At 37.9% G+C, this 25,837-nt stretch overlaps 1 pseudogene; it reads left to right on the top strand.

Annotated features, from left to right (window-relative positions):
• Positions 1-1,901: 1,901 nt before the first annotated feature.
• LOC129268952 (cholinesterase 1-like) lies at positions 1,902-25,462 on the top strand (annotated as a pseudogene).
• Positions 25,463-25,837: the final 375 nt, after the last annotated feature.

Raw genomic sequence — 25,837 nt, 5'->3', positions numbered from 1 at the left:
GGGGGGGGGGCGGGCCCCTCAGCCCCCTCCCCCTGGATCCGCCTATGCATATGGATAGCAGTGGACATCGTTCTGTCGTTTCAATGGTTTATTTTCAAGTGGTCTAATGCCAACTCGTCTGCTATCATTTTGGTCTACTATCAGTTCGTCCACTATCCACATAGTCTAACTGCCATTTCGTCTAATAACCAAGTTGGTCCAATTGCCATTTATTCCATATGCCATTTGGTCTAATTGAACTAAGTATTAATTGGGCGAAATTAAGGAAAATAAAATTGATATTAGACCAATTACTAGTTATGAGACGAAATGGTCATAGACGAACTGGTGATTAGACGAAGTGATGACTGGATCGAATGGTTATTGGACCATATGATTGTTAGGCGAAAAGTTAATGGACAGAATTGCATTAGACTAAATTAATGTAGACCCTGTTGTGAGTGGAGGAATTAGCAGCAGACGAATTGGTTTCAACCCGCATACCGCCCAGGCAAGCAAAACAAATTCACGACGAAATTGGCGACGAAAGTGACGACGTCGTGAAATTTCGTCGTGAATAATTCGCAACGAAATTGGCGACGAAATTTACGATGTCGTGAATTACGTCGCCAATTTCGTCGTGAATATTCAAATTGACGACGAAATTGGCGACGTCGTAAATTTCGTCGCCAATTTCGTCGTGAATATTCGCGATTTGGCCTATTTGCGATGTCCCTTCAGGGCCACCATACCTTTCTACAATTCCCTCTAATCAATTAATCCGTATTCAACTACTACAAAATTGAGCAGCACGATTAATTTTACAGGTTTCCCGAGATCATCCTTCCCAACCACTCTTTAATTATCTTCACTGGCTTCCTTTTAAACAGAGAATTACGTTCAAATTACTCTTGATTGTCTACAAAACACTGAATAAACAGGCTCCACAGTATTTAAGTAACTGCTTGAATCTGTATACACCAACTAGAGCACTTAGGTCGGCCAGTGATCACCTTCGCCTCACATATTCATTAACTCGTACATTAGCTGGTGACAGAACTTTTACGGTGTCGGCTTCAAAATCCTGGAACGACCTAACACTAATAATTAGACAGTCTCCAACATTAGCAATTTTCAAAAAGTCGTTAAAATCTCATCTCTTTCGTACTTTGTAGTTTTTTAAATATTACATTTAATTAATTCATTGTAAGTGCTTTGGGCCCAATGGGAAAAGCGCAGTACAAATAATAAGTAATAATAATAATAATAATGTTCTTTACCCGGTTCTTTATATCAAGAAATAAAATGAAAAATCAGCCTATTGATCAGCATTTCATTTAACATGCAATGCGAGCGCAAAGCCCAAGCGAAAATTTTATATTTGTTTTAAAGCAGTATTTCTGCATTTATTAATAAATCAAAATTACAAATTTATAACAATGATATAAAATCAAACATACATACTGATCAAGTTACAAAGGTGACAATTGTATAGTAGTTAAGTAGATATATAGACATAATATTCATGTAAACAATAACAAATGAATTTAAATGCAGAGGCCAGCTATCGTAAGCTGAAAGCTTGAAATAATAGCAGCCATGAAAGATTTATTTTTAATTTTCAGTCTTCCTTCACCTTATTCTACTCTTCCTCCTCTTATTTTTCCTCTTTTCTTTGTTTTATCCTCTCTTTTCCCTTCTTCCCCCCCCCCCGCCTTTTTTTCTTTTTTTTTGTCCCGCTAATAGGGGGACCCCTGCCCCCTGGATCCGCCTATGCACACACCCTCACAGCCACACAAACACCCACACAGCTACCCAAAATGTTTATTGTGTGGGGCTTTACTGCTGCATTTTAAAAGAATTACTCGTGCCTTTTTCCAATCTTTCGCAAAACAACCTGAACGTAGAGACGTATCGAAAATATGAGCGATTGCATGACAAATAAAGTAAGCACTCTCTTTCAAAAAAAGAGGGACGGTGTAAAGAATCTAAGCATGATGCCTCGCTGTTGAAACAAAAAATAGAAAAACTCTGTTTGTTTTTTGGTTATGTGTAAGTTCCAATGGCATAACTTTGTTTGCCAGAGTATTTGCAAAAGTTTTATGCAACAGGCCCCTTGGGTGCTTTCTTTGTATCTAAATTATTTGGTTGTTTTGGTCAGCCGTGATGGCCTTAAACTTGATTACTTGAAATTTGATTACTTTAAACTTGATTAAAAATTGGAGGTAAATTGATCAACATCTGTATGTGTGTACGTGTCTATATTTTGATTGTTATACTAGTAGCAGTCTCGCGTGAAATGATTATTAAATAAGTTTGCAATTTTTAAAGGATCGTTTTCTAATTTGCCATTAATAGCATCAGGCTTTACAAGTTAATTGGTTTCAGTCAGCAGTAGGGGTGAGACTGAACGTTACATTAAAAGCGAATTTAAAATAAAAACAAAGTTATGGCGTTTCAACATTTGGCTTAATTTCTTGAAACATTTCCGGGACCGTATGCATTGTGGGAACCAGTGACGTCATCCATTCACTCACTATATCTTTTGTATTTTATCATATGAATAATTCAATTATCTCCTCAGTCGTAATAAAGAAGGAACACAGTTTGAGTCCCGGCTTATATGTTTTATGTGCCAAATTAAGTAGTGATCCATTTAATGCATCCTGAATCACTCTACTTAATTTGGTGCATATTCCATTTAATTGTATATTACATTCGTGTTTAGAAAATTAAAATTGTTGGTTTCATTTGTGACATTCACAGGGTGTTCCATATGCGAGCCCGCCAACTCGGTTTGCTGCCCCAGAGCCCATGACGCCATGGGAGGGCGTTAGGAATGCTCAGCAATATACCGCTGCCTGTCGGCAGGCCGGGCACCCCAGGGTCTCAGAAGATTGTTTGTATCTCAACGTTTACGCGCCAAGCCCAAAGGTAACACAAAATCACCAATTCCTAATTCATATTATTCCAAGGATATTTTACTCTTCTTGCGTATTAATAGAAAGCTTATCAACGACAAATCTCCTAGCAGAAATCCTACTACTATAACCTGTTTCAATAGATTAATAATCCCCTAACTTAATCGTGGAATGGACATCAGAATTGGATCTCTAGACTGCAATAATAACTGAATTATATAAATGGCGGCCATTTTTCGACGTTGTCTTGAAATGAACCAATTTCCCTGCCGCTGACTTCTGTAGATATTTAGTACGTTATTCCCGATGTCAAGTACTAGTAGTTCTTAAAAAAAACCGTCGAAAGATCTTGTGTTGCAGTTTCGGGGGTGGTGATATTATTTTTGATTGCATATATTATTGACCCGAATTTCATGAAAAGCCACCTGCGGAATTCCTGCAAGAAAGATGAGGCTTTGCTTTGACTTTTGCCAAGGTGCATGCCCAATGTCTTTCAGAAATTATACTAAATTTCCATTTACAGACTTTTCCATATAAAGCTTAAGATTGTTTCTATATCTATATAATAATAATGATGATAATAATGTTTTTATCTACCCATGGTAGCCACTCCCGTCAGAAAACAGGCTCTTCCAGCAGGCCCTGAATATAGCCTAATAAGTTATTATCCTTCTCTTATCTAAATGCTGACCGCCTATAGCAAGACGGCATGTAGAAGGTCCCATTTTTAGCAATCTAAAACCAACACCCTCAATGATGCATCATGGATCATCGCTGATCTCAGTCGGTGGTGATCCAGGGTACCAAATTGATATTTTCTAGCATTGCCGGAGTAAATACGAATTAAACTGGGTATTTACAGGGAAATGTACGGAAAAGTTGAAGGCTAGACAAGGCTATACTACAGGGATCTGCTTGATAAGATACCGAGAATCAACACAGAATGGATGGTCCTTACAGGTCAGGTGAATGGGTACCCAGTAGGAAGAAGCTTTGTGTCCCAGGCAAAAAAAAAAACGTTTCATAACTCCAGCTATCATTACTATCATAAAAGTGTAAAATTTGCATTTGTATGCGAATATGTCTGTGATGGGAATATGAAAAAAACTGCGATGACACTGTTGACAGTTCGTTTTCCCATGCAGCCAATTAGACATATTTCACCATCTTGTCAGTCTATCGACGCCTTAGAATGGAATAGGGGAATCCCAAAGGTATTTAGGGTCCGCTAGGAAGAAAGTCCATAGTGGAGTAGACTGTAGCTAAACCCTTGGTAAATGAAAATTATTATTATTATTTATTATTATCATTGTTCTTGTTGTTGAAATGAGGCACGAGAGATGGATATTCTGTTTTTATTCTAGAGATCTGGAGTTCCTGTCATGGTGTGGATACACGGTGGATTGTTTCGAACTGGATCGGCCATGAGCTATAATTCATATGGAGTACCTTTGGTTGCCGTCGGTGATGTCATTGTTGTAACTATCAACTTCCGTCTCGGGATTTTCGCTCAATTTTCAACCGGTTTGTTCAAGTAGAGGCATATAAAACAACATTCTATATCAACATCAAAGTCAAAATTAATCTTAAAACCCAAATCACAAACAGCATTGGTATCACTATATGATTTCACTATCATCAGCATTATCACTTATATCATTCAAATAGGACGGATGAGACCCCCCCCCCAAAAAAAAAAAAAATATATATATATATATAGGCGTAAATAAATCAAGCATTAACGCTAGACGTAGCTTCCAAGTATTTCTTTTATTGCGAGCTTTCGGCCAGTGGGGCCTTCATCAGGCCTATAATGCATTGAAACAAACAAAATAGAACAATGTAGTCATAAATTTATGTAGTCATGAATTTTATTCTATTTTGTTATATATATATATATATATAACAAAATAGAATAAAATTTATGACTACATAAATTATGGAGAAAAATTATGTTTCCATAATTGTTTGCAAAATATTTCTTCTTCTTCTTCTTCAAGCTACACTGCCTCCTTCAATCCTGAAGATTCTTGCAGTATTGTAGTACCGGGGACCGGCAGGTGCAATACACCGGGTGAACACCCTACTCTTTGACGAATAGTGTATTGGTTTTAACGTGCATAGGTTGTGACTCTCCTGTACACGGGACCAACATTTGCGTCCTTTCCGATGGACGGAGTGTTTTCCAACTGCATTCACACCCGCACTGAACACAGCGGTGAGGCACGTTAACACACAACGCTAGCATCAGTTTTTTTGTTAGACGTCTTCGGGCATGCTGCGGGACTCGAACCCACGCACGTTGAGATCTACGATCTTATCCGGAACAGGCGCTCTAACCGACTGACATGACTGAGCTACACTGCCCCCCTTTATTTATTAAACTAGACAGTGGTGGATCTATATCCCTTTGAGAGGCACACATATTTTTAGTGGAATATGTAGGCCAGTGAGGACCCTTTTTATCGTGGAACAAATGACCTCGAACTGGTAGTGAAGACGTTGTTTGTTTTTCATTTGGATTGTCAAAATTTTCCTTAAAACTGCCCCCCCCCCCTCCTTTGGAACATGCTGGATCCGCCCCTGAAACTAGATATGAACTATCGTAAAACAATTAATAAAAACGACATTTCTTTTGAACTTTCCAAAGTGAAAAATTAGACTGTCTTTAGGTACAGTCACACACATACGAATCCGGGGGGCGTTTCATGAAAGGACTTGTCGGACGTTTTATCCGACAAGTCCCATTTTATCCGACAGTTACCATAGTAACAGTGCTCCTCAGCCAATGAAAATCAAGGAAAGATGTCAGATCTGACAACTTGTCCGACAAAAATGTTGATGAAACGCCCCCCCAGATATCAAACCAACAGATGGTATGTCATTGGTGATAACGTAATAGCTTTGATCGGTCTGGAGGCGGTTACGTGTGTGTGTATGGAGCATAAGTCATTCTAATATTTCCAGGGGTCAGGTTCACAATAGTTTTGGGAAGGAATATTTTTTTTGTAGAATAGTGATTTAGATCCGCACAGTCACTCCGCATTGTTATATCATAACCTATGTATCATTGTTATCATTTAAATTTATCCACACTGTGCTGCACTCGACCCAGGTGAGGTGAATGGGTACCCGGCAGGAGTAATTCCTTGCATGCACTGAGCGCCGGTGATGGTAGCTCGAGCTAAAGCCGGGGTAATAGTAGCAGCGCTTTGTATCCTCAGGCAAAAAGCGCTTTATAAATCTAGCTATTATTATTATCATTATTATCATTATTATATTATTGGCAAAAAGAAGCTGCTGAAAACTGCTTATCTAATAAAAGAGAGCCAATGGAGTAAATTATAAAGTCAAAAAGGGGCCTAAGCTTTCGATCCTAGCAGAATCTTCGTCGGAGGCAAAATGACAAACATATAAAGTGGAACAACCATAATATAGACCACAAACAAGCTACAGCAACACTAGAAACAAGGAGACAAAAGGGGCATTAGTGAGTAGAGAAGACCAATCAGGTTAGTGAAGGGGATGAAAGAAAAGGAGTAGGCAGACACAAAGGGAAGTTAGTGTAAGTAAGGCCAAGAGGGATTAAGATAATGAGGCAGGCAACATCAAACAGGATCTGGAACAAAACAGTGATAGAGGGATGAATAACTAGAGAATTAGTGAGAGGTGGGTCAAACAGGTTACAAAGAAAGGCTTAATAAACTGGTGCATAAGAGTGGGGGGGAAAAAAGGAAGAAAAAGAATGGGGAACAACTGATAATGTGCAAAAGACATATAAGTATATATGATAAAGCATTAAACAAACTAAGAGAAGAAGGTAAGTGTAAATATGTATTTATAAGTGATATGTATATAAATATATCCAAAAAAGAAATGTATATGAAAAAATATATAAATATATACACATATGGTGTAACTGATATGGTAATCCGCTAGGTGTGACGGGAAAAAACATAAGACTATATAGCAGGAAAGAAAAAAAACCTGTATATGTGAAAAAGAGGAAGCAAATTGCCTAAAAAGGTAAAAGCAAATATAGAAGAGAGGGGGTGTATTATGAAGAAACCATACATGTAGTATACATGTAAATAAGCAAATGTGGTAAATCTAAAAGAGGTGAGTGGAGAAAAAACAAATATATATATATATATATATATATATATATAATAATTATTATATCGCCTGAATAAGGAAGGAAAAATTGGAGCTGAGCTTGTATGAGATATGGGAGGAAAGTAGAGTAAGAAACTATAATGTAACTATTCAAAAGAGCTGAGGGGAAAAATTATATGTATATATAAATTGAAAGTGGATAGGAAAGAAAAATCAGTCGTTCCCCTCTTGGATGTTCAGGCCATGAGGTTGGGTGGTGCGAAGTCGTCTCATCCAGAGCTTCTCCCTGCTAGTACGGACTGAGTCAGGACGGGTACCTAAAGATTCGATGCCCTGTAGCATCATGTCAGTGATGGAGTGGTTGGGGAGGTTAAAATGGCGGCCAACTGGAGTGTCCAGCTTTGCTGTGTTGACGGTGGATCTGTGCCCGTAGAATCGTTTCTTGAGTGTGGTCTTGGTTTCCCCTATGTATTGTACCCTACAAACTCTGCAAGTGATGAGATATACAACATTAGTGGTAGTGCATGTGATGTTGCCCTTGATTTGGTGAGACAGGCTGGTAGAGTTGCTGGTGAAAGTATCGCCCTCGTGAAGGTGTATTTCACATATGATGCACCTGTTGCTGGTGCATTTGAAGGTGCCATGCTGTATGGGAGAAGAATGGTTAGTGAGGGAGGGCACTTCAGCACGAACAATGAGGTCCCTGAGATTCGGTGGGCGTCGGTATGCTAGAAGGGGAGTATCGGGAACGGCCTGTTGGAGACGATCAGAAGTGTGTAAAATGTGGTGGTTATCAAACAGGATTTTGCGGAGAGGGGGTAGATTGGGATGGAAGGTGGTCACAAGCGGTATTCTGTCGGTGGTCTCCTTGTCACTTTTTGGTTTGAGAACTTCAGATCTGGGGAGAGAACGAACTTTGTTAATTGCCAGTTGGACTGCCCTGGCCCCGTGGCCCCTAGCACAGAGATGTTTCTGCAGATTCCTGGCATGGAAGGAAAAATCAGGGTCCTCGGAGCAGATACGGCGAAGTCTGAGGGCTTGACTGTAAGCGATGCCGGTTTTGCAGTGACGGGGGTGGCAGCTGGATGAGTGGAGGTACTGGTGGGTATCTGTGGGTTTAGAGTATAGGGTAGTGGTGATACCATTAGACTTTTTCTGGACTGTAACATCAAGGAAGTGGGTTTCCTGTTGGGAGAAATCAGAAGTGAATTGGATGGTCCTGTGGAAGGAATTGATGTGGTCAATGAATGTATGGAGGCTGTCTTCATCCCTGGTCCAGATGAAGAAAATGTCGTCTATGTAACGCCACCAAATCCATGGGCGACATGGGGCTGAATCTAACATCTGCTGTTCCAGCTTCGTCATGAAGAGACAGGCGAATGAAGGAGCCATCCGGGTGCCCATTGCTGTACCGAATATCTGTAGGTAGTGCTTGCCCATGAATGTGAAGTTGTTTTTTGTTAGTACATGAGACATCAGAGATTTGATATCGGATATGGGGGGACTGGAATGGCCACTAGCGGCCAAGGCTTCACATGATGCTTGGATACCTTCGTCGTGGGGAATGCTGGTGTACAGTGAAGAAACATCGAAAGTGCCGATGATCGCAGTCTCGGGTATCTGGTCCTTGATGTCATTTAGTTTCCTGAGAAAGTCTGGAGTGTCGTGGATGTAAGAGGGTGCACGTGAGACAAGTGGCTTAATGTGGTAATCAACAAAAAGGGAGATGTTCTCTGTTGAGGAACCATTTCCTGAGAGGATGGGTCGACCGGGGTTGCCAGGTTTGTGGATCTTCGGGAGGAGATAGAAGCGGGCAGGTTTAGCATTAGTAGGGGAGAGAAATTTGTGGGCCTTCTCAGAGAGATACTCGCGTTCTTTCATGTCATTCAGTGTCGATTGGATCTGTAGGGAGAAATTACAAGTAGGGTCAGAATCGAGGAGTGCATAGTGAGATCGATTATTGAGATGTTTCATGGCTTCATCGATGTACTGCTGGCGGTCCATAACAACGACGGCTGATCCTTTGTCTGCAGGCTTGATGATGATGTCGGACCTGTTTTTGAGTGATGAGAGAGCCTGGCGTTCTTCTCGAGGAAGGTTGTCATGTGCTCTGGTGTCGAGGGTATCTGTGGAGCGAACTTGGGATGAGACAGCTTGGATGTAAGTTTCAAGGGAAGGAACTCTATTCTTAGGTGGAATCCATGTGCTTTTCTTGTAGAAGGGCTCGGGATCAGAAGGGGGTGCATCTAAAAAGAACTCTTTGAGACGTATCCTGCGATAGAATGTAGAGAGGTCTTGGCTGAGAGCTATCTGTTCAACTTCTGGTGGCGTGGGGCAAAACTTGAGACCTTTAGAGAGAAGAGAGGTTTCTGCTTGGGAGAGAGGGGAGGATGAGAGATTAACAACCAAATGGGGGGATACATCATTGTTGTTGGTATGTCGTCTAAATCTGTTTGACCGTTGTCGCTTCTTTGTGAGGTTGCCTATTTTCTTGTTCCTGCGTTCAGTGAGGAGAGACCTGTGTTTAGAGAGATCAGATTCAATTTCATCATTATACTGAAGCCATTGGGTTTGGGTACAGCAAGAAATATTATATTATTATTAATATTATTATTAATATTATCATTGTTATTATCATTATCATCATCATCATCATTATTATTATTGTATTTCACTACATGGATGAACAGAGCTGTTCCTCCAACAGCTCTGAAATTGGCCTTTCAAAAGTATATTTTAATTGTTATGTATGACTTCTGTCTCACCTGCATAGCAGAGCGAAACAATAGGCGCCGCTTTTCAGACGGCAGTGGCGTCGGCGGCGTCGTCAACATTGAAATCGTAACCAAGGTCAAACTTTTGAAATGTCATCATAACTTAGAAAGTTACCTAGTTCATGAAACTTGAACATAAAGGTAATCAGGTATTTCAAGAATTTGAAATGTCATCATAACTTTAAAAATTTATGGATCTAGTTCAGGAAAGTTAGTTATGAGAGCAATCAAGTATCACTGAACATCATGTGCGAGTTTCAGGTCACACGGTCAAGGTCAAAGTTCATGTAAAGTCAACGAACTTTGAAAATGGTGTTATTTGTTGATTTGCGATCATAACTTTGAAAGTTAATGGATCTAGTTCATGAAACATAGACATGTGAGTAATCAATTATCACTAGTTCTTTTGCAAAAGTTTTAGGTCATATGACTGAGATCAAATGTCATTTAGGTTCAATGAACTTTTGCCATATTGTGGGTATTTGTTGAATTACCATCATAACTTTGAAAGCTTATGGATCCATTATTTTCATGAAACACAGACAAAAGAGTAATTAAGTATCACTGATTCTTTTGCACAAGCCTTAGGTCGCATTATTGAGGTCAAAGGTTATTTTGGGTCAATTAACATATTTTATTATCATATGAAAGTTTTATTTTGTGAATATTTTTTTAATATTGGTTTACAAAGTGAACACTGCTGCTGTATTGAATCGCGTACTGCAGGCGAGACTGACAGAGGCGATCCACTTGTTATTGTTTATGATATTTTTAATGAATTATGAGTATCACTACATAAAATTGAATATTTTTTCCATTACAAAGAGGACGAACATTCTCCAGGGAACTATGGTATGCTGGATCAAGTTGCTGCTCTTGAATGGGTGTATAACAACATAGAAGGTAAAGTTCTTATGATATTCATTTCAGACTAAACACATTGGCCCGTCTCCTGAACTCGGATTTAGTTTAAACTCTTGACGAAAGGAGTGGTTGGCTATGGATAGCTAATAGTGACACAAATCTTTATTGGTGCAGGTTCAATTTATCAGCTCATTTAACAATCAAATCATTCAATAAATCCTTTAAAATAATTCCAGTGTGTTAAAACAAGGAAATTAATTATTCATGGGGTATAATGACCCTAAAATACTTTTTTGAACATGTCTGCAGCTATATCACACTGTAATATTTTTTTTGCTATTGGGAGTATTTTAGATTGTAAGAACAACCAGAGATTGGACAAAATGAATATATTTATAAAATTTGATCGGTTATTCAATATCGAAGACAAATATTGAAGACCGTAAGCTTAAAGATGTTCAATGGGTTTAATCAAATAAAACCCTAAATATTCATAAATTAAAGTATGTGATTCCTGAAATTAAATTGAATCGACTAGGTGTACATACTTTTAAAGAGCGTTAGCATGAAATACATAAAACTTTACTCTTTAATCTATTCTCTATGATATAGTACATGTAATACTAATAAGTTTTATTTGTGTCAATATTATGTTTAGCTTTCGGTGGAGATAAGAATAAAATTACACTATTTGGACAAAGTGCAGGGGCAGCCAGCATTAGTTTTCATCTAATCTCAAAGCTAAGCAGACAGTACTTCAATCAAGCGATATTACAGGTTTGTAAATGGATTCATATCATTTATGATATAAAAAGGGGGATAGTCTTGCGGCATCATGTTTGACCATAAATTTATAAATTTGTTGTTACGCCAGATTTTTATGTAAGTACAATCGGCATTACAAATTATTTGCTAGATTTCATAAAAATTACCTTTTATATAATTCCTATAGTGTATTACAGATTACGTGCTCTGTTTGTAAATTTCAGTTGCAAATTAAAAATTGATTAATCAATTTAACTATCGAAAATCATTTTGAACTCCTTATTTTAAAAATCATACCATATTGGATGTGCAAATCGAATTTATTGCAAGACTTATGATTATTTCGGGGACCCCAAATTGATTTCAATTAATTGTGGATGTCATTTGTGTAATACATTTCTCCAACATTCCAATAAAGTGTATACTTTAATTATTATAACAAAACAACTTTACGCCCTGGGTGAATTCTTGCAGAGTGGAACTGCATTTAGTCCATAGGCCTTCATGTACGATCCAGGATTTGAACTTGAAAGAGCACAAGAAATTGGGAGAAAGATGGGTTGTGACGATGTCATCTCTTCCTCTGCTTTGGTATCATGCCTTCGTGATGTAGACGCTCGGGCACTGCGCATCGCAGGTGACGAGGTATTTATTATTCTATGCGTCAATGCTGTCTTATACATCATTCATGGTCACGGGCGTACAGATGGGGGTGGGGCGGTTGATGGGCTTGGGGCCATGCCCCTAAAAGTTTAATAACTAAGAAGACAAAAAGAGAAAAAGGGTAGAAAGGCAGAGAAAATCAAAGAAAAAAGATATATCTGTATTAGAAAGGTCCCAAATTTTGCTCGCTTGCAAATTTTTAGAATTTTTTCTCCGTCCTCCATATCTGCCCCCTTAAAAATGTTGGCTCATTACGCCACCGTTCATGGTAGTCGGATGGTTTTCGATTCGTAACAATCTTTTAATGATTAGATTGGTACAATCATTATGGTGATACAAAATTTTAAAGTCTAGATGATCCGAATGCCGAATACATATTAAAGCAAAATTGAAGCACCTTGGATTGGTTTTAAGAAAATTAAATTTCAGGAAATTGCGCGTGGATTTAAATGGAAATAATCTAATTTCATAATTGGGAGTACACTTTCCAATTAAGTTTGGTGGTCAAAACACAAGAAAAATCTAAGAAACTCGAAAACGAGGAGCGAAGCATCCGTGCTTGTCACGGGGACGCTTTTGCATTTTCTAAAGTGAAATAAAGATTTTGTGCACACTTTTGGTGGATTTTGTGAAGATATCTAATCAATAACAAAATTCAATTTTTCGTAATTTCTGGAGGGGAGGGGAGGGGGAACTGCCATCCTTTCCCGTTTGTATAAGAAAAACATTCTCAATGTTTCATCGTTATGACGAGGGCCATTTTTTGGGGTTCCTACAGGTTTATGACCAGAGGTATGCAATCACCTTAGACGGCATATTCTTAGACGACACCCCAACCAACCTCTACAAGAAGGGAGATTTTTCGAACGTAACACTGGTGGTTGGTTTCAACAAGGACGAGGGAACCCTGGTCCCCCTCGTTTTTTTTCCACAATACTATGGCAGCCCGACTCCACCACCAACAAATCGCGAATTATTTGAAAACGTGGTAAAGACCATATTGAATACTTACGACTGGGATGACGAGATCGCACACGATGCCGTGTTCCAGGAATACACCGACTGGACTATTGCCGATGACCCAGAAGGAGATTACTTTCAATCGTGGGTGAATTTCGGAACTGATTCTGACTTCGCCTGCCCATCTGACTTTCTGATCCGGAGACATGTCGAAGCTGGCGGTCAGGTCTACGAGTATTACATGACACATGCTCCGTACGGGTGAGTCAAGCGCTAGGAGAATGAAAACCGTGGAATAAGTTAACTTGTAAAAGCAGAAAAATGAAAGAATAATGTCAACGAAAGTTGGAGTAAAATTTGAAAGGCAATACGGATGTATTGAACATTCGAATATCAAGATCGTAAATACCATGGTGATCCTCGTATCGGCGATGCGAACCAGATCTGTGATATCACACAAGTACAACCCTTCAATATGGACACTAAAATGATACCCCCCCCCCTCCTTTTTGCTCAGTCTAATGAAAGAACAAGCAACCATTCATCCATTGTGAAACCTGTATTACGTGTTCTCTTATATAAAAAATGAATATCCGATCTTGCCACAAAGAAATATTAGGTGAAATATGAAAAATAATGGGAAAGTTGTACATATGTGACATCACAGATCTTGTTCGCATTGGCAAATGGATGATCTACAAAGCGTCAGTGATCCCACTATTCAATTGATTATTTCCTCATTATTCATTCAATCCTCAAATTTTCAGTGAACTATTCTTTGTTTGTTTTTTTTCTCTTTTATATGAATTCAACTGGTTTCAATAAAGGATTCATTTCCCCTTAACATGATTGAGACAGTCTTCAATTCCAATGTGCTGTATTTGGAAAGTAAAAGTGTAATGTTGCATGTACATATACTTACAATAAGTGATAATCTGGGTTTTAAGGAATGTTTGTATGTATACAGCCAAACAAAATTGACCAGGGAATATCTGCTAGGAATTTAATTTGCAATGATAATAATTGATACTTTGAAAAAAAAAAACATTAAAAACGACTTTCTAAAGCATTACGAAATTACCATGAACTCGGATAAGTCTATTCCCACTAGCGTACCTACGGGAGGGGGGCAGGGTGGGCAGTCTGCCCCCCCCCCCTGACGAGCAACAACCCATGCAAAGGATGCATCCCTGCCACCCCTGACGAGCTTGAAAGAACTTTTTTGCCCCCCCCCCCTGACGAGCTTGAAGACCTTTATTGCCCCCCCCCCCCCCCCCCTGACGAGCCTGAAGACCTTTTTTTTTTTTTTTTTGCTTGTCAATTTTTTTTCTGGTACGAAATCCTTTATTTTGTGTTTGAAGACCTTTTTTTTTTTTTTTTTTTGCTTGTCAAATTTTTTGGCGGGCGGATTTGATCCCCCGCTGTGGAAAATCCTAGGTACGCCACTGTCTATTCCACATTATGATTAAGAAGTGGAGTACAACCCATTATAGAACACCAAATCCTGCATCCCGAATTCAATTGTTCGTCTATGAAAAATTATTTTCCAATGGAATCAAATAGCATGGCAATAATTGCTTGAATTCTTTTTTTTTACAGGAGAATCTACACATGTATGATTTTTTTATTGTACCCACTACCCAGTCCTAGATTTTAAGTGTATGGAGAACCAAGGGGGATTTCAATTTTGAGCTGTAAAGTTCACCTTATATTCTTAACACTCGCAGTGTAGTAAAGAAGTTTTTTGCGCAATAATGGAATCATAGCATCGAGATATCGAAACTGATGTACTAGATATCATACGAAATTTAAGAAACACGAAATCAGTGGGACTGGATGACATTTCTGTATTCGTTTTGAAATTATGTGCTTACGAAATAACACCCAGCATCACCTATTTGATAAACTTCTCGTTGAAAACGGGCAAATTCCCCAAGCAATGGAAGATTGCAAAAATTATCCCAATTCATAAAAGTGGAGATAAAACCATTCCATCAAATTTTAGACCCATCTCCCTCCTTCCTTGTGTGTCAAAAATTTTAGAACGTATAGTTCAGAGGCAGGTCCTTTCGTACCTACATATTCACAATATTCTCTCGCCGGCACAATCCGGTTTCCGGGCAAGACATTCAACGATCACAACATTGATCAAAGTAACTGATGACTGGTACCATGCAATTGATAAGACAGAGTATACCGGTGCGGTGTTCGTCGATCTCAAAAAGGCTTTCGACACCGTAGACTGGGGGATTCTTCTAACGAAGCTTACTAATATCGGGATAAAGGGTACTCCATTGCTATGGATGGAAAGTTACTTGACCGACAGAATTTGTAGGACGCTTGTCAACTCTGAGCTTTCTGCAGAATCTAACATTACCTGCGGAGTCCCGCAAGGTTCACTGCTAGGACCACTATTTTTCATCATGTACATAAATGATTTAATGGACTGTGTGAAATCATGTCAGGTTCAATTGTACGCCGATGACACGGTTCTTTACTTTTCTCACCCATCTATCCAAAACGTAGAGTCAGCTCTTAACTCCGACCTGGAGAATGTTCATAAGTGGATGAATAATAATAAACTGAGTGTCAATTGTAATAAAACAGAATGCATCCTAATCGGAAGTAAACATATGCTTGCTAAATGCAATGTCTTGAATGTAACATTAAACAATTCCCGTATAAACCAAGTGCGTGAATTTAAGTACTTAGGACTGATCTTTGATGAAACTTTGACCTGGAATAAACATATTGAAAAACTAGTCCAGAAAGTAAGTAAGATGGTTGGTTTTCTAGGACGATTAAGACGCTCGTTGAATGAATCAGTTGTAAACTCGATTTATAAGTCTCTTATACTCCCATATTTTGATTATGGCGATGTAATATACAGCTCAGCATGTAATAAATATATCGAACAACTCCAGAAGGTACAGAACAGAGCAGCTCGTATCATATTAAGAGTAAAACCAGAGTCACACATATCTGTCGCTGAGTTGCATAATTCTCTGGGCTGGCAATTTCTTAACAAAAGGAGAAATCAGCATTGTATTGTTTTTATGTACAAGGTAATGCACGAACTAACTCCACAGTATTTACGTAATGAATTCACGGTCGCACCTCAATATTACTCTGCTCGTTATGGCGAAAAACTACTTTTACCTAAACCACGGACAGAATTCCTTAAGAAATCCTTTAAATATAGAGGTGCCAAGGTATATAATGCCCTACCTTTGGACTTAAAATTGTCTCCTACCATAAACAATTTCAAAACCAAATTATCATCTCACTTCGGTGACCTGCTTACCTTGTCATAAAGTCAATACTGTATATATATATATTTTTTTTTTCCCTTTTCCTTTTTTTCTTCCCATTTCCCCATTGTTCTTTGAACAAACTTTAAATTACTAACTGACTTTAAGCTTATTCCACTAAATAGTTCCACAAAGCGCATTCTCCTTTTCGGTCTTTTATTTCTTACTGGTCATATGAATCAAATTAGTGCATATACGTGTTTTTATATATTTATTCCGATGTTGTCTCAATGCAATCTGTACTTTTATCCTGAATTCCATTCAATATTTTTACGCTCTTACTGTTGCCCTCTTAAAATTGTATGCGTTAACCAGAATCAGTTCACAATGATTACATATTCATTTTTATACAATCTATATTCATATTATTCATTTTATTATTCCTTGCTCCTTGTGAAACCTTTTTCAATAACGTGATAGCAGCCTAATTCATTCAATTCTTTCATTTTAAAAATATTTAGTGTAAATTCTTGCCAAACTATTTAATTTTATGATCTTTTCTTATTAGTAACAACATATATCATGTCATTTTTGTTATTTTGTTTGATTTACCGTATACGTTATGCTTCTTTCATTTGTGTTTACTTTTTACTTTGTATTGTATATGGACCCCATGGAAGAACAGTATAGTCATGTCGACTAAACTGATAATGGGCTATCCATCCGTTTTGCTTTTTTGTGTTTTTATACGGAAAATAAATACTATAGGACTATACTATACTATACTATAGCAAAATGAGGAAACTAGCATATTTTTACATGACACTTCCATTAAATTTACCCATTTATTCATCTTCAGGAATCTGTGGTTTGGAGCAGGCCATGGAGATGAGCTAGCGTTTGTTTGGGGTCGTCCATTTATTGATGAGCTTAGTAACAGCAGTGGACACAACTTGGCAGATGAGGAAATCGCCCTGTCCGTGAAATTCATGCAGTTCTGGACAAACTTTGCAAAGTCAGGGTACGTTAAGGCTCCATTTAAGCATTGCCCATGGCCGAACCTTTTGCTCTTCAGGTTTGATTCAGAGTAACGCAGGTATAGGAATTTTCGAGAAGTAAGTAAAAAGAAAGCACCTTGATTTTATTTATGTGTCATTTCACGCAAATCTTCTTTTGGCAAGAGAAAGCATGAAACGGTAAGCGCAAAAATTAAGCATAGAGTTTACAATCTCGCCAACCTAATTGATCCAAGCTTGGGACCTCTCCCGTTAGATGCTTCATTCATCCAGGGTGCACTTTAAGTCGGCCTTACAATAGCTATTTTTAGGAACGGTAAGCCGGTCAAGCGGCCCGAGCAGACAGGTAGGCTTTCTAATAATGATTTTAAAATTGAAATCTGGTACATCCATGACATGATTTTGTGAATTTTGGTTGGAAAAAAAATTCCCATTTGCTTTCAAATCTGAGCATATTTATATTTAGGAATATCAAGAACCTCGATCCTTATTTGCATCTTCTTAGGGCATGCATAATACATTAGTTAAAATAATCCATTGTTGTCATTATTATTATTATTACAATTTAATGGTTAATCAATAGCCAAACCAACCAACCATATTAATGACAAATAATCGAGCCTAACCAACCAAACATGTGTATATCCAATAATCATGCCAAACTAGCAGAGCCCGTGGAAATTCCACTGGTTTTGGGGGTGTGATTAAGTTAAATAGAATTTGTTTTAGATTGACAGGTTTATTCAAGATAGGGAAAGAAATAAACATTTGATTTTTTTAAGATGACATTTTAGAAGGTTGTGGTTTGAAAGGAATGTGAAAGTTAGGTTTTTATTTGAAGTCGTAATTTGTTTTGGAAAATATATGATTGATTAAAGGTAATAGTGAGAAAGTAAAAAGTGATAAAGAGTTTAGGATTTTGGTTAATAAAAGAAATACAGATAAGAGAATTAAAATGCTATTGAAGTTGGACGAATATGATATTTAGTTAAAGTAGGGTTTAAAAATATTGCCCCTCATTTTAAGTATAAAAAGGGAAGTTTAAAAAGTATTTGGTTTTGGAGGATTTACATTAACCCTTTTATTTACTTGTTCAACGTATTTCATTGCATTAGCTGATATTCATTTTATCGCCCCCGCCTTTTATTTTAATTTTTTTACTGTTTTTTATTTCTATTGGTCCCAAAAATTAAAGAAGGAAGAAAACGTTTTAAAAAGACGCAAGTTTATTTTATTTATTTTTTTTCCCTTTATCACTAAAAAAAAAAGGATTAAAGAAAGAAAATAATAAGGAAACATAAAGGAGAGGAAGGACGAAAGAAAAGAAAGAAGAAGAAGTGAAAGGTAAAGAAAGGATAAATAAAAGGGGAAAAAGAAAGAACAAAGTGAAAGGAGTCAAAGGGAAAAATGTAAAAGAAAAAGAAAAAGAAAAAAGTATTCAGGTTAGGGATTGATTAGACATTTGGGAATAAATCTTGACAAAATTTGTGCGAAAACCAAAATTAATTGGCGAAAATTGCCCGGTGCGAAAGTGCATTTCAGTTGTGACACATGCCAAAATCTCATTTCACGTTCACTTTAAATTCTACACATGATTCAAATCAAAGATCTCGCCATGTTTTTTTTAGCGAGCGTACGTGTACGGAGTGGTAGATCTAACTTACACGTACCGCTCTCGTCAACTGTACATTTATGTGCAAATTCAATGAAGTTGACTTCTTTATAAATGCACATTGAATGATGCAGTCATGTGCGGTTGCCATATTTTCAATAAAATAAAATGCAATCTTACCTTACTTTTTACGTCTTCTTACTTCTTGCTTAGCAACCTCTCCGTAATTGTACACGTTACTTCTTGTTAAGCACTGTTCACATCAGTAAACACGTACATCAAACTCCTCCTTTTCACGATCGAAAGAGCCCCACGCCAATACCGAAATCATATCACGTACCCGGCCGTGCTGGCTGACCAATCAGAACGCGGCGTTCGGAGCGAGACGACCCACGTGACGCGTCTGTCGTATGTTATGGTTGAATGTCGGGCTACAACACCCGTGTCTACGGGGATTTTCGGTGAAAGAATCGGACGACGACTTCGTTGTGCGATGTCGTCATGGGCTGCGAGTGTGGCGAGTCCGTGAAGCGTGGAAGGCCCGACACGCGGTGCGGTTTTGAAGCCCGGGCGTGGCGGATCCTGGGAGGAGATACGGTTCAACCGATCACCCCCCTTCGGGCTTAGAGTATTCATGTATAAGAAGACTAACCAACTATGTCAATGAACGATAAACTAAGCCCAATGCATGTGAATGACCCTACCCATAAGCCGAAAAAAAATTATTACAATGCCCAACCAACGAACTTGTAAATAATCAATATTAATCTCATTTATTTTGATTAGAAATCTCAGTCTGCATAATGAATGAACCCCAGTTAGCATTGCGAACATAAGTGTGAAATACACTTATTAAAACCTGGCAACCAGGAAACTTACAACTCACACCCTTTTTTTCACGAAATTAAACTAAAAGCATTTCGGGTAGACCACACTTCGAAACTGAATACAGTACTCGTATAGTGTCCCATCTCCAATAACCTTCATGCCAAAGCTGCACGTTCGGTACGTAAATATACTGTAGGCCTATAGTCGATCTGTCCTCAATCAGTATATTTAACAATTTTTTTCCTGGAAAGATATTCAATAAAAATTGTATCATCTTCAAAATACTGTTTTGCTTATTGCAAATAAACGAGTAGTGAAAAGAGATGGTCTGTTAATGGCTTTCCTCCTATTCATTCTGCAATTCTTCCTCAGTGATCCCAGCAAGGCAAGTGTTGATGGAGAAGCCGGAGCAGGAGTTGATTCTTGGCCCTTGTACACCATCCCCGGGCTAAAATACAAGGAACTCTCTCTAGAACTGGGTGAAGGCAGGGCTGTCCTGGCAAGACAGTGTCATTTCTGGAACGAATACTTACCCGATTTGGAGGCATTTGCAAGTAAGAAGGTCGAACTGAACCCGGGGGGGGGGGGCTTACATTGACGAGTGGATACCATGCGCGACCAAAAAAAAAACACGTAAAAATTATGTCCTTTTCAAGATAGGGCACGTTACCAACGTAACGTAATAAGGGTTCAAAAACACTAAAATGATGAAAAAAGGGTATTTATTTTCGATAGGAAAGCTACGTGTTTAGGGTCAAATTTGCGAGGATATAGAAAATCAAGACTAAAATGTTTTATAAAGGATTAGATGTACGTTTTGCCCCAAGAGTCAACACTGCGTGTTTAGAGTACGATTTGCGCGAGATGTGGGAGGTGGGGCTGTACTAAACCCAATGATGTAGGTAAAAGGTAAAACCGACGACCTACGTCCGTGACATTACAATTGAAATATCGCTGTACTTGTTTAGGGGTTCAATTTAGGGAATACTTGCCAATAGTATCGTTTTGTTTCCAATACTTGTTAAGGGTAGGGTTTCACACGCCAATACACTTGTTAAGGGGTGCATTTTCAGAATATGGAAAATACATGTTTAGGGTGCTTGAGATCTCATGGTCGCGCATGGTATCCACTCGTCAATGGAAGTGCCCCCCCCCCCGGGAACTTTACACCTATGAAAGCATTAGTATGAATATATATGTATACATGATATATATTTGACAAAGTACAGCAGATTAGGTTGATTGACATCTACCAGGGGCGTCGATCCACTTTTCAGATTGGGGGGCAAAATCACTAATCAACGTTACAAAGGCGCTCGATCACACAAAACGAACAAACTCCCACACACGCATAGGCCTATATATATATATATATATATATGATTCATGAGAATGAGACACATATCTCACCAACCAATTAATGCGAGCTGACATTTTTTAGTATACTGACCTGGGCGCTGTAACACAAAGGTTAGCGATTAATCGCTAAATGAAATGACCAATCAAGATCATCGTTGCATGCGCATTTTGCTAAGTAGACTGACTATGAACCAATCAGAATTGTTCTTTGAAATTATCGATCAATCGCTAACCGTTGTGTTACGGGACCCTGGAAACAGTAAAAATGTACCTGTTTATGAGGAGGATACATGTATCTCACTAACAGATAATGCGAGTGCCAAGAGTAAGCTGATATTTCTTTATATTCTGACCTGAAAGCTTGATATTCTAAGCCGGCATTTTTTATACCAATGATTAAGATGGGTATGTGATGCGAGCGCGAAGCGCGAGCTGAAAATTTTGATATTTCGATCTGATAAAAAATTGACAGTTTAATGGACGTTTTTAATAAAGAACAAGATATATATCCTACAAAAGATTATTGCAAATCGAATCGGGAGTTTTTTTAGGTTTAGAACTGAACGGGACATTCTATTCACCTATTTAATCATGAAAAGTATTGGTTTTTGCTACAGAAATGATGCGAGCGCGAAGCGCGAGCTGAAAATTTGTTATACTCCAATCTGAAAAGCGGACATTTTGAGCACGATTTTAAATAAAGAACGAGTTGTGTATCTCAATCTCGCTTGCTGATTTCTGTGTAACATTACAATCTTATTTTATTTTTGCACATGCGGAATTATTGGGGGGGGGGGGCAAAATGATATGTTTGCCCCCCCCCCCCAATATTTTCATTGGCGATCGCCCCCCCCCCCCTGTCCCCCCAGGATCGACGCCTCTGACATCTACAGTAGATCCCCCGATATATATATTCATAATTATGTTGTAACATGTTTTTTATTTATCTCTTAGCTCTTAATGCGCCTTGAGCACTCTACATAGTGGATTTGGCGCTTTATAAGTCACATTATTATTATTATTATTAATTATCATAAAGAAACCATAAAGTAAATGTACTGTATAATTATTTATGTATACACTTTATGTTAATTTTGTTCTTTACCATCAGACACGATTGACGAAAATCAGAAAGAATGGCGAGAGGGCTATAATGACTGGCAAGATCAAATAGCCAAGTGGCAGAAGGATTTTGACGAATACAAAAAGCGACCAACGTGCAATTAAGCTTAACTTAAGAACGGAACAGAACATTATTCTCTTAATCATACAGTTAAAAAAAATCGATGATATAGAAAAAATCCCCCAGAGTATTTTATATTTTGCTGAAAGATATCTATGTTAGCAGTGGATGAATATCGTATCGCAAAATGCTATATACAATTTTATGCAGTCTGTATAGTTAATGTTTAGGCTTAAACATATCAAAGCATTAACTCTAAAATGGTGAAAATTACCTTATTAGGGTGAAACCGATCAAGATTATAGATTAAAGCTGACGAGAGTTAAGAAGCCAAGGATCACAGGAATATTTTAGTAAAATTGGCATACATAACGCCCGTTCTCATTCCTTTTAGAAATATCCACTATTTGGGGAGAAAAGTGTACACCAGTTTAATGGGTATCATAATTAAAGTAATTTAAGTAATCAAGTAATTTCGTTTTATATTATCATGTTCATTTTCCCTAAATAGATATAAGCCTATATCATTGCGATTTTTTGCAATGAACTTCTGTACTTAGGGAGAAAAGTCTATTAATTTTGGCGGCTTAGCTACAGCCTGGGTATTAATAATTATGATACCAAGTTATCAAAGCGCAGTTGAGTATATTATGCACATAGTAACTGCGCTATATAAATGGACATATTATTATTATTATCATAAGTGGAACTATTATGGAATCGATTTCTTTGATGATATTATTGGTGGTGGTGGTGGTGGTGATTTTTTTTTACCTGACTGCTATGAAAGCATGAATGCTTATAAGTAAGCAACTGGAGGGCCGAAGGCTTATGGTAAAATGTAAAAATGATTTTACTTCGAAGAAATTTAATTGTTAAAAAGCCGATATATAATTAAGAAGTAATGGTAGTCCTTGTTATCTAACAAACTTACGTCTCAAAAAATCTTTAGACGGAAAAATAATTAGTAATGTTGAATGAAATGACTCATTTTAATAATAAATCGAAATAAATATGGAATATTCACTATTAATAAAACATCGATTTCGTAGTTCTTGTAATTTTTCTGAAAATTCAGGTGCGGATCCATGAGGGGAAAAGGACACTTGCCCCCCCCCCCCCTCTGAAAAAATGGAGAAGGGAAAGGAAAGAAAGAAGAGAAAATGTGAAGCAAAAGAAGGATGGGACTGCCATCATGGGCGCACAGTGCCCGCCAACACGTTTTGAAGCACTACAATGTTTAACATTTACCAGATTAAAAAAAGGCTCTTTACCAACGTGTTCAGTGTCCCTTTGCGTTCTAATAAGTGTCGTCCATTCTCGTATCAGATAAGTTATCCTTAAAACCAATGTTTTCTTGCCCAGTCATATCAGCGCCCGTTTTCCTTATTTGGCGGTCTGTTTCTTTCTGCATGTGTGCCATTTAACTGAATAATCCCTTTAAAAATGTGTTTATTGCCCCCTCTAGTTCCCTTTTTTCACAGTGAAATTCCTCTTCTGCAGTGTACCCCTTTTCAACTCTGATCTAGTGATCCCTCATTTACCTTTGATGAATGCCCATTTTCCTTTTTCTCTTTCATTCAGTCTGATAGTTAATTGCATTTAGGGCTCTTTCCTCTCAGCAAGCGCAGCGGAATCGGATGCACTTGCCCCTGAAATTCGCATTGGAAAAACGAATGATCGTTGTGAAAAAAATGTAATGTGTCCTCGGAGGTTACACTTTCTTTCAATTTGCGCATTTTTGTCCTTAAGTGGATTCTTCTTTATTTGTTATGTACATCTAGCTCACTATGAAGAAATATGTTTATTCATTTAATTTTTCACCCCTGAAGGAGCACGTTTACAGTACAGAGAAGAAATGATTGGGTGAGTTTTATTCAACGAACCTGTAATGCCTAAAATTGATATTTTGCCTTTTACCTTACGATGTTCGTGGTATGCATGAGGGGGTAAAAAAAATGGCTCCTCTTATCCGATTCCGTGATAACATGGTCCTAAACATATATTATGTTCTCTTCAAGCATAAAACGTTAGCGAGGGAATATCCAGGTCGGGCGAGGATCCATGATTTTCTGAATGGGGCCATTTTGTCCCAAATATTTGTCAAGCCCTGACCCCAACCCCAAAAAGGGTAATCGTTCAAAAATAAAGGGTATTTGATCTCTAGAAAAAAAAGAATGACAAGCAAAAAGAAAAGAAAACGGGAAAAGGTATTCGATCCCATACGAAGGCATTTTGGGATCTTCTCTTTGAATCTATGCTCTTCTTTGTTGAGGTTTTACGGGGTGTGCCTCTAATTTTATTCCACCCCCCCCCCCCTCCTGCAGACAATCACTCTCTCTTCAACAAACAAAATTGTTTAAAGGTGAATAATTTTCTATACTTCTTTAACACACTACACATCAGAGTTTTAATAACCGGACTACAAAGCAAGTTTTACGACTCAAAATTTTAGGATTTCTCAAAATGCTTTTTTTTATGGTCCTAGCCATATTTTGTACTATTTATTGCATAATTATGTACACTGTATGATTTGTATATACATATTTTTATGGTTGAATAAATTGAATTGAATTGAAAGAGTCAAAACCGCTTGCCCTCTACGCTCTCTTGCGAATTACAAAGCTTAAAATGAATACTTCATAATGAGACATTTATTTAGAAAGCTTTTTGCTCAACTGATACTACCACGTAAGATACAGATACTTTTAATGCACAAAAATGCACAAACATAATCTGATGATGAAAATGTCCATTGATCCAATGCCCCTTTTGACATAAAAGTGTCTGTTTTGGCTTTGTCTCGAAAACGAAAATAGTTACATTCCGCTCCCCCTAATCGCACATGCTATATTTGGTCATTTGAAATAGGGATGGATATGCTATTTTTGCTAATTTTATTTGTTTTATTAAAATGCCCTTTTCAAAAGAGGAAATGTGGTTTTTTTTCATGTGGCCCTCCCCTCACTTTCAACTTCGCTCCGCCGCCCCTGAAAGAAGGGAAAGGGAGATTGGAGGGGAGAAGAAAAACGGGGTAGTTGGAAGTTTTAAAAATGGACTGCTCTTGACCAGGGACCTGGAAAAGAGTAGTAAAGAGAAGGGGTTTTTTTTATTAACAAGAGAAAATAAGGGTGTCACTCGAAAACGAAGGTGATTGTGGTTGGAAATTCTATTGAGAATAAAAAATAAAAAAAATGTTGACAAGCAAGAAAAAAAGGTCTTCACTCCCAATGAAGAAGAGTTGGCTCAAATGTACATTTTAGCGTACCAAACTAATTTCCAGGGGGTGCTGCTTATGATGTAACATCGGTCAAAGCAGTACCACTGCTTCCCAAGCGTTGCTCTTGACAGTAAGAGGATAAGGGCGGTGGTTCGCTGAGCTTTTTAAAAACACTTGTTTTAATTTGATGTCTCCTACTTGTTCCTCAAAGGAATGGAAGATAAAAACAAGAGGCGAAAAGGGAAGATTCCGGCATGCTCTGATCCGCTTGGTGCAAATTATACCGTATTTTTTTATAGCCATGCCAACATTACATTAGGAAGGAG

This window comes from Lytechinus pictus, chromosome 10, assembly GCF_037042905.1.
Source record: "Lytechinus pictus isolate F3 Inbred chromosome 10, Lp3.0, whole genome shotgun sequence".
In the NCBI taxonomy this organism is placed as follows: Eukaryota; Metazoa; Echinodermata; class Echinoidea; order Temnopleuroida; family Toxopneustidae; genus Lytechinus; species Lytechinus pictus.
The sequence above is the reverse complement of the archived record's forward strand: the minus strand, read 5'-3'. Positions and strand labels throughout refer to the sequence as shown.